We start from the raw sequence: 10650 nt of genomic DNA, 5'->3' as shown, positions 1-10650 counted from the left end.
ATAAAAATCCATTTATCAAGAACGTCATATAACATCATACTTCATTAAAATAAGAAAGACGCATTAAGAAGCATATCTATACCTGTAAAGGAGCAAAACCCCATGGATGCAATAATAGATAAAATGTACACAAATGCCTAAACCAGAAACTTACAGAAAAAAGGAATTCAAATGGAAACTTGCATATAAAAACTATCTCCATAAGAATCAAGCAAATATAGGTTAAAGACAAGATACAGCATTTTACTCATTAAACTGGTAAATATCTTTAAGTGGTAATAAAGGACTTGCAGAATAAGGTATAATGAAACAAATCCTTTTATATGTCTATGAGTGGTGAAACTGTAGTCCAGGAAGCAATTTGGTAGTATGTACGAAAAAAGTTTTTAAAATCTACATTCTAGTTGATCCAGAAATTTCATTTTTAAAAGACACATTTTTAAAAATTTAAGTAGCAGAATATTCATAGAATATGATGAGAGACAATGTCCAACAAGTTAAAATGCCCTAAAAATACACACACACACACACACACACGTGCATGTGCATGCATACCCATGCACACGTACACATATACACACACACATCCAGAGTTATTGCTATAAAATGAGATACTATGAAGCTACTAAAACATAGCTGGGATAACTTTGAAAGACTGCAAAAATAAAATGTCTGATAAAGACAGGACATCACATGCTACATAGAACATGTTATCAATATTTGAATTTGCTCCTAGGGATTGCAAGCTCAATAGCACAGAGCTACAGGGAAGTACCATAATGCAAAGCAGATGGGGAAGGTGTGTACTAAAATACAGTGATTTCCCTTTCTCTTGCTTTTCCTGGAGACCCTCAAACTTCTGGGTCCAGCTGTCTGGTTTACAATAATATTTTGTCTCCACATCACCCATATTTTTACCTCCACCTTGTTAAAGACTGAGGAAAGAAATATATATCTCTACTGTAAGAAAATGTAACGGTCAGCAAGGAAACAGCATCAGCCTTGAGCTGAGTGGGAGGGTGGCTGGGGGGAGAAAGGGCTTCCCCAAGGGAAATGGCCCTACGCAGCTCCCAACTATTCTTGCCATAGCAGACTGGAGCCCACACGGTACCACATCTTTTACTTTATTCAGAGATGGCTGAAATTCTATTCCTATGTGAATTTTGATGTTTGATTATTGGTTATCTGTGTATATGTGTACACACTCTCCTCCCAGAAAGCCACACTGAGGGGGATCCAGGTTTGTGGCTTCTGGGATTCATACTTATGCCCCTGAATGGAAAAAAGACAGGAAGGAAATATGTAAAAATGATAGCATCGCTTCAGTCATTCAGTTTTTTTAACTGTTGTCTCTGTTTGCTAAGAGCTTTCCATGTATTTATTTTTTATGAGTAGAAAACTTATGACCCACTCTCATTTTTTCTATGCTAGTAATCATTTTAGGAAATATGAAATGTGTTAAATCCTGTATTAGTCCATTTTCTGCTGTTATAACAAAGTAAGTTTCTGGGTAACTTAGAAGCAGAAGAAATTTATTTAACTCCTCGCTTTGGCGGCAGAGAGTCCAGACAGCGTGGGGTCTGGTGAAGCCCCCGGCTGCACCCCGTGCTGGCGGAGGACCACGTCGTGATGGTGTGGCTGTCGGCCAGCAGGGGGGTCACAGGGCAGGACGGAATGCCACAATGTACAGGGCTGCTGTATAACCACTCGCTCTCGTGAGTGCTAACTCAGGGCCCCAGGCTCCCACGGGAACTACCCCAATCCCTTCCGAGGGCGTCGCCCTTAGTGACCTGCCCAGGCTCCACTTTTAAAGGTGCCACCATCCAAACACCACTAGAATTAGGATCAAGCCTCCAACACCTGAACGTTTGCAAGTCCTATTCTGACATTTGTCCCTGATCTTATATTTTAAAATATATTGTACGTTTATTTTTATAGATCACTTCATTATTTATGAAATTATGAGTTCTAAGTGGTTAGAAGCTCCTTTGAAAAATAAAACTGCAAAAAAAAAAAAACCTGCAAAAACTTTTCCTATTTTCTCACTCCCTTCTTGCTTACCCTACCCACTTTTGGCCCAGTGTCAGCTGCGTATGTCTTTTCTCCTTTAAACCATAGCCCTCTTCTTAATTAAACCGAGGCGATACGAAGCAATGTTCTGATCTGGTGGAGGAGTGCACTGATGATTCAATTTTGGCAGTGCAGTGGCCAAAACATCTTTCACTGTAGAAAATGCTAGAACATCCCATAATTCTCTAGGCAGCCATGGCTTCGGAAAGAGCACAAATAGCTTTAAAGTTTAAGCTCGCACCCCTATGCCATTTCTTGGATGCATGCTTCTCTGGATAGTCACCTTACAAAAAGAGATTTAAAAAGAAAAGGAAAAGGAATGTAGCCAACAAGCACAGTACTCAATCTAGGAAAAAAGAGTGCAAGAGCCTCCGCTGGTTCAGAGCAATGATAAAATAACCATGGGAAACTACAAAGGCCTCTCTTTATGTAGTGACAAAGAAAGCTTTTCACAAAGTTCAAACTAAGTTAATTACAGAGTTGCTGCTGTATACGTACAATAATCTTGGTGTACCTCCCCCTCTAGATGCCTTGTGTTGGAGTGAAAGACAAACTTGCTTGACCATTTCTTGTTTATGAATCTTAGTTTTTATTAAAATTTGGGAAAACAAAGAAGAATCTAGATTTTGTTTTTCGCCAGTCATTGTTTTTTCTGATTTGTTTATTTTGCTATAGGCAGGTCTATTTTTAGAGTATGAAATTAAAAAAAAGAAAATGAAAATCATTCAAATTATAATAACACACGTACAACTGTATCCTTGCTATTAGGCTGCCATTACTGGACTAGGAAACATTATAATTCATTGCAAAGAAAAGCTTAATATAACTTTTATAATGAGGCATGTGTTTTTTTAAAAGTGAGTGATATCAAACCTTAAGGGCTTTCTTCCCACTAAATCATTAAAAACTGAGAATTCTGATCTCTTGTTGACAATGTTTAAATGAATGTCAGTTTATAATTAGAAATGTAAGGGGGACGTTTTATGACTGAATATTTAACACATATTAAGTTATAACAGAAACCACATAATTCATCTCTCATTTTCCCCTTGCTTTCTCACTACCCAGCAGGTTTCTCAAATTATTCGCTTGCAAACGTGCAGTATCAGCTGAGATGATGAGTTCACTGTGGAGGGAGGGCTATGACCAGCTAGTCTACATCTTTCTTCTTAATACTCTTCATTTTTTAAAGAAAGGTTTGGGCTTATTGTATACTAGTTCAGGTTGACTTTGAACTCACTATGTAGCCCAGGTTGGCTCTGAACTTGCAGCAATCTTCTTGCCTCAGCCTCCTTAGTGGTGGGGTGACAGGTGTGCAGCACCACCCAGGCTGCGAGTGCTTCTCCCTGTATGTGTCTTTCTGGGTATATTTGTGCATATTTTATCACACAATCCTTATGGGCGAATAAGGCCTGAAGGGAGTGGGAGGCAAGTATTTCCTGTAGAGGCAGATGGAGAGTAGTTAGATTCAGCATAGTTACGATTTTCACATGGTTTAACTATAGTACACTTCCGTTTTCCTAGAGCACCTCCCCGGAGAGATGGCAGATCACGTGGTTAGTATGCAAATATATTTCCCTATCCCTCTCTTTACTTCCCTGTGCCTTTCTGCAAATAAGGTGAACTATTTATTTTCTGTTGGTCTCATTTCCGGTCTGAGTTGAATCAGAATGTAGAAAACTTGTACTAGCCAATTGAGAAATACAGATATGTTTGAAGGGTTTATGCTGTACAAGTTCCTTTTGAACAAATTAGCTCTTTATAGGGACTTATTTTCAGGTGGATCACAAGGCGTGATTAGGGACTTCATATCATCCAGATCTAAATTATGATCAGCTGTCTGTGTTGCCTTCCTGATGTGTTAGCTTAGGGAAAAATTTATTGACTCCTCTCAACACCGAAGACCAGAAATCTATAGGTAGGCAGTTTAAAGGAAATTTTTATTTGTGTTAACACTGATACGGCCAAGCATTTTCCATGCATTATTTTTAATGCTCATGTAAACATTATGAGATATGCATTATTATTGTCCTCATCACCCATGAGGAGTTGGAAATATAGACACAGTAGCTGTGCTTTTGGACTGTGGAGTCACAATCACAGTTCCTTTGTGGTTGACTCCAGAACCTCTGCTTTATCACTGGTTAATTACAGCTTATTAGCATATGCATGATCTCACATACTTATAATTTTGAGGGCAGGATAAGAGAGGCTAGAAAAGATTTCATCATTGTATCTTTAAGGCTACAAGGTATCTTATTAATATAATTGCCATGTTGTAGTACGGACCTTTTTCAATGATTTCCTCCTGTTTAACTGAAATTTTGAATCCTTTGACAAATGTCTCTGCTGTTCCCCTACTTCCTCCTCACTCCTAGTTTGTGGTAATGACTACCATCAATTCTCTGGTTCTACAAAGTTGCCTTTTCAGGGTCCTACATTCAACAGATTATATGGTGGTTGTCTTTCTGTGCCTGGCTTATTTCACTTAACATAATGTCCACCAGATTAACCCGTGGGTCACCAATGACATGCTATCCTTTTTTAGGGCTGAGTAGCATTCTGTTGTGTTTATGAACCACATTTTGTCCACTCATTTTTTGACGGACACATATGTAGGCTGTTCTCAGTAAGTTACAATAAAGAGAAGAGTGCAGATGTTTGCCACACGGATTTTATTTCCTTTGGACGATCTAGTGGGATTGCGGGGTTGATGGTATAGTTTTATTTAGGCTTGGAGATTTTTAAATCCCAAAGTCCACAAGATTCTCCAGGAAAAATATAGAAATAGAATTTTTGAGGGCAGCACTTGGCATCAATCATTTTAAAAACTTCCAGGTGGTACTAACGTGCAGGGTAGCTGGATAACAAGGCACCACACAAATTCTCTATTGATCAGCACGAAGAATCAAGATGAAGAACGGCTGTAACTCAGAACTGGGTCATGAGCGTGCAGAAGTTTTATGAATCTTCCCTGTACATTTGACAGTAATCCTTCATAATGGTTTCATCATGCAAACACTGTGGACTGAAACTTGAAAAACTTCAAGACTATGTAACTAAACACTTCATATTGCAGTGTTTTCCAATGGTAATGAAGCACTTTTGGTTGTAAGTACTCACTGAGCCAAGCTGGCCAGTATGAAACCTGGCAACAGAGATAAGGGCTGTGGGCAAAAGATACCCACACAGCAGCCCTCCCGACAGGTGAGCTGGGTCAAAGTGTGTTTAGCCAAATACTGTGAGCCAGCTAAGCCCCGGAAACATTGGCCAAAAGGCAGCAAGTTTGAGGTCATGCCCTCTCGTCCTCGTCTTGCTTAAAGACAGCCCTGCTGGAGGCAGTAAAGGTTGTTGCCTAGATCATAACTGTAGAACATTCAGGTGTTCTGGAAATAATACTGTATTAGTTTCCTGGGGCTGGCAGAACCAAATAGCATAAACCAAATGGCTTAAAACAGAAAGCTATTGTCTCATAATTCTGAGGACTGGAAAAGCTGAGATCAGTGTTGGCAATACAACAAGAAAATAGGGTGTGATGAACTGGCTCCGGAAGTACCTATGACCTATGTAAATCCTAGCACATTTGCCCAGAACAGTTCCCAAAGCCCTTCAAGTGGACTTCTCGCGAGAACTTGTGCAGGTTTTCCGTAGGACGGCCTAGACCTGACTCAGCTAGAGGGCTGGGTATACAAAGGGAAAGCTGCCTCTGAGGTCTGCTTTACGTTCTTTACGGCTGGGCACTCTCACGCTGTATAGCGTACAGCACGTCAAACTTGCTTTCTGGAGCGTGTTTCTTTCCCTGCTCTTAATAAATGTAGAAACTTGCTACTGTTTTCGCTTGTCTTGACCAGTTCTTCGTTCAGGACAGAAAGAACCTAGACATCACCTCTAGAAGGATACTGCAGCACCCCAAAATCTGTGGGGTCGATTCCTTCTGAGGCCTGAGAGGATCATTTTTCCAGCCTTCCTCCTAGCTTCTGGTAGTCCCAGATCCGCCTTGGCGTGCAGCTGGCCATCTTCGCGTGTGTCTTCACACTGTCTTCTGTCTGTACATACTCTACCTGTAACTGTATCTGTGTTCTACTTTCCACCTTTTATGTGGAGGGAGGCAGACATATTGGATTAAGGCCCATCCTAATGACCTCGTTTTAATGTATTCATCTACAAAGGCCCTATTTCCAGTAAGGTGACATTTTATAAGTATTGGGGAACTTGAACTCACTATGTAGCCCAGACTGACCTTGAACTTGCAGCAATCCTCCTGCCTCAGCCTCTCGAGTTCTGGGATTCTAGGTGTGTGCCACCAAGTCTGGCCTCTCAGGACTTCTAACTCAGACTTAGTTATACTGCCAGCTTCCCCACGCCTCTAGCTGCAGGTGGCCGATGCTGGCTCTTCTCAACCTCTGCTGTGTGAACCAAGATCTCATAATAAATCCCATTACATGCACATGGTTCTTTTCCTCTAGAAACCCTCAGAGGGGTAAGGGTTTATTTTTATAAAATGCCTTCTTTGATGGAATTATTTGCTTTCTTAGTGTTTTCGTGACGAACGCAGAAGAGTAGACTGTTTTGCCAACAAGGATGCTGCTCTCTGAAACCTGCTGAGCCCCGAGTGTGAAGTACTTACTTTTGCCTGTAATGAGCTCAACCTGATATCCGCTGACATGCTAAATTAATTAGAGTTGTGTTGATATGTAGAATTCAAGATAATGGTGTCAAACATAAGCCTTTGTGAATACTAGAGGCCATAGCTGTTTACATTCCTTGACTTTAGAAGTGTTTCCTGCTGTTATGAAGCCCTGACTTAGATCTGAAAGACAAGAAATCTTCAGAGTTCACCCAGAAATACTGGGCATTTATCCTCATCTTTAGACTGCTCAGGGTATGTGCCTTCAGGAACCATTTATCCCCATTCTTGCCAGATATTTATATGCACCAAAATGAATGGGATTGGAAAGCTCCCCTGGTCATTTGGCTCTAGACTTTATATTAAAACAAAACAAAACAAACAAAAGAACCAGAGAATTCAAATCATATCAGATATCTAAATATACGATTGGAAAAGTTCTTTTCTCAGAGAAAGTTGGGTTGTTCTCAGGAAGAACAAAGCACAATGAAACAAAACCACAGAGCTCTCTACTGTCAGAATTATCAGAACTCATGATGACAAAGCCACGAGAATTCACCCCTTTTCCTCTTTGGCCGTTTACTTGCATCTTTACTGCCCATTCTCTTTAATTCCCAGTCCCGGACAAACCTTTCTGTAGTAACAAGGTCTTAGCAAGGGACCTCACAGCCTAGAAAGTTTAAAGTTTGCTTACATTGGAGCTCGGTGGTACAGCGCATGCCTGGCATGGACAGGGCCTTGAGTTCAGTCCTCCACCACCTACTACTGAATACATTTTCTCAAATGATTTTCAGGCCTTGGGTCTATCCACAGAAAAGCAAATTAGAGGAATAGAGGGAGAGCTTAGATAGTGATTCTCAACACGGAATGCATTTTAAGATTTCTTGGGGAAGCATTTAAAAAAATACCAAGGCTTGCACCTCCTCCCAGAATACTTGAATTCAAATCTCAGGAGAGGAGGCCATGAGGATCTGCTTTGGGAGTGTAATGTCCTCAGATGAAAATACGGTCATGCAGGGTGAAAACCCTTGGGCTGGGTGTTCATCATGTGGTTTGTTACCAGCAGCTCCGAGACTCACACTGTCTGCTGCTTGAAAAGCAGGGGAGGGGGGCAGGGAATGGGAGGAAGAAGGATGAGAAGAGGAAGGAAGGAGCAAACAAATAAAAAAGGAGAAACAGGAAGCTTTGTAGACGTGCAGGGGAAGGGGCTGAGGGAGAAAGAAGTTGGCTGCTCCCCAAATCAGGCCTGGCTCAAGTCGAGATTGTACATTTGCAAAGTACATGGCCCTCATTTTTTGTCCGGGCTATGCGCTAAACATATGTTGCAGTTGCTTAATTGACTGTGTAGAAAAAGACCTTGGCAGAGAAAGTAGGGAGAATCTAGCTTGAAATGTCTGGCTTCTGAGTTTTGAACCTATTCCTCAAACCTTAGAGATATGCTATTACCTGTAGGTCAAGTGGTCACCATTTGGGAACTGGAATCCGTTATATAAATGGAGAGAGGACACCGTGTTGAGAGGTGAGGCAAAGAAGCAGAAGGAGGGGCAGCTCGTGCCAGTTCAAGCACACGGCATTGTCTAGACATGCACAAATGCCTTCTCCCAGGTCCTCGCTCAGGGTTCCTTTTGTGATTGGCCCTCAGAGGAGCTGGTGCATATGCAAAATTCTAAATAGGAGACTTCCTGATCTAGGCCTGATGTGGTATCCCACAGGTCATCAGGACCCGTTTTTTACTTCTGCATCTAAGCTGGGATGTCATCTCTTCTGTGAACCCTTCCCGAGTCCCCAGCACAAAGGTTAGTTTCTCCCTCCTGTGCTCTTGTTGCACCATACCTCTGCTTCCACTAAAACCCACCACTCCATAGCTTCTTATGTCTTTGTCTGTTCTGACAACACACTGAGACTCTCGGAGTTTGAATTAGGACTCACTTTTGATTTGAAACCATTTCCGTGCTTATTCTTTTTACACATACTTATTGATCACTCATTATTAGCCAGGCCCTATGCTATGGTTATAACACCATAAGGTATTTATAGTCTCATTGGAGAGACAAACAGACGCATAGACTGCCATACAGAGCAATAGGTGAAGCATGCAAACCCCAGTCTACAACAGAGGTGTGCAAGAAACGCCTCTGCATTTCTGTAACTTGACTTCATTTTATTTTGTGCTCCCATTGTACCAAAGTACCACAGGTAGTTCTCAGTCAATTAAGATTTTTTTCCTAGGCTTAGTCTAAGTTTGGGGAACTTATTGTTTACTAAGGTTTTCCAGGTATGGGGCTTCCTGGTGGCAGTCATCTGTCCATGAGCGTGTTTGTTGGATATCTGTGTGGAATGACGTTGAGATGCTTCACATCCTCACCCTCCTGGTTTCTCTAGGTTCAGTGGCTCCTTCTCAGGTCAGTGAATCTGATTTCTGCACTTGCATATTCATATATTTGTCTACACTTGGACATTTCCCTTCATCTAATGTGGGTTATTTTAAAGCTGGAGACAATGACTATCATGTTTGAAATTGCATTTCTGGTATCTAAAACAGTACAGAATAAATGTTCAATAAATATTCCTTGGCTGGTTGAAAAGCAGACTTGGCACACACAGAAAATCCTATAAAGGAGTTACTGGGAAGGATATTGGACCTAGTTTAGATCTGGAACTCCAAATCCATGGACACAGCCTTCTGTCCAGTTCTCCCAGTGACAGCAGGCACTGAACGTGGGCCCAGAGTGGAGTGGCAGCTCTGCTGTGCAGATCGGGAGGATCATGATGGGAAGGACAGTGGGGCTGAGCATGTGGGGTAGGAACAAAGGAGAGAAAAGCACTCGCAGCCATGGGAAAGGTCAAAGTCAGGGGAAGGCAGGCACCCATCATGACGGAGGATGGGACCTCCGCTTTGACAACCTCCACCGGACTCTCTGATTTTTGAAAGTCCCCCAACCCTGGCCCTCAGACAATTCTAGCATACAGCCAGGGCTGAAAAACCACGCAAGTCAAAGAGCGAATGTAGTGAGATGAACCAAGTTAAAGTTCAACATGCTTGTCAAATAGTGATCCTTATATTTTCCCAGTTTCTTCTTTTTACTGGTGCAATATACTAAGCTTTAAATCAGAGGAATAAGCCTCAATGTGTTTAAATGTCTATAGGAATTGTATACGTCATTATTCAATCAAATCACCACATATAGTGTTAAATCTAAACTATAGAGTGAAGCAACAGCCTTTCTCATTTTAAGTGTTGCTGTTGAAAAGGTTACAGAAGCATTTCTCATTTGCAGCTTTTATGCTCTTCCCTGGTGTTTATATGTGCACCTCTCTGTGTGTATTTTCGTGACAGCGCACACAGTGATGAGCTCTCTAGATAGTCATGGTCAGGTGCATAAAATCCAACAACCACCCCCAATAGTCTTAAAAGATAGAAGAATATAAAAGATGGAAGATTATTTTTTTTCTCCCTGGTTTCATGTCCCTTGGAAATCGACCCCATTTCATGTGCAAAGAGATGCCCTATATATTTCTTCTCATCAAGTATCTGGTCCTGTTTGTTGAGTTAATGGTAAATCAGCATGTGTCACACAGTTTAAACTACCCTATGCCATCTCTCCCACTCAAATTTGACAATATAAATCTTTAAAGGTATACATTTTAATGAAATGTTATTCATGGCACTAAATTATCTTCTACTGTATAGAAATTAAAAGCAACATTTCTCTGGCCTAGAGCTAACTTTTTATGACTCCCCTGGTACTCTCTTTTTTATCTTGATTTTTTAAGATGTTCAAATAAGTGAGTTTTCTTTTTGCTTGACACATTTTCACATATGTTGCCTTGATCTTTCACATCTTTTACCCATATGGGAGCCTTCCTAGGAAATAAAGATTCTGTGTTTAATTATCTCATGGGGACAATTTAAAGGGAGAATCCAGAGCTTCTGCTCTCTAGCTCTGTCTCTA

The sequence above is a fragment of the Chinchilla lanigera genome, unplaced genomic scaffold (genome assembly GCF_000276665.1).
Source record: "Chinchilla lanigera isolate Chin_1 unplaced genomic scaffold, ChiLan1.0 scaffold00020, whole genome shotgun sequence".
In the NCBI taxonomy this organism is placed as follows: Eukaryota; Metazoa; Chordata; class Mammalia; order Rodentia; family Chinchillidae; genus Chinchilla; species Chinchilla lanigera.
The sequence above is the reverse complement of the archived record's forward strand: the minus strand, read 5'-3'. Positions refer to the sequence as shown.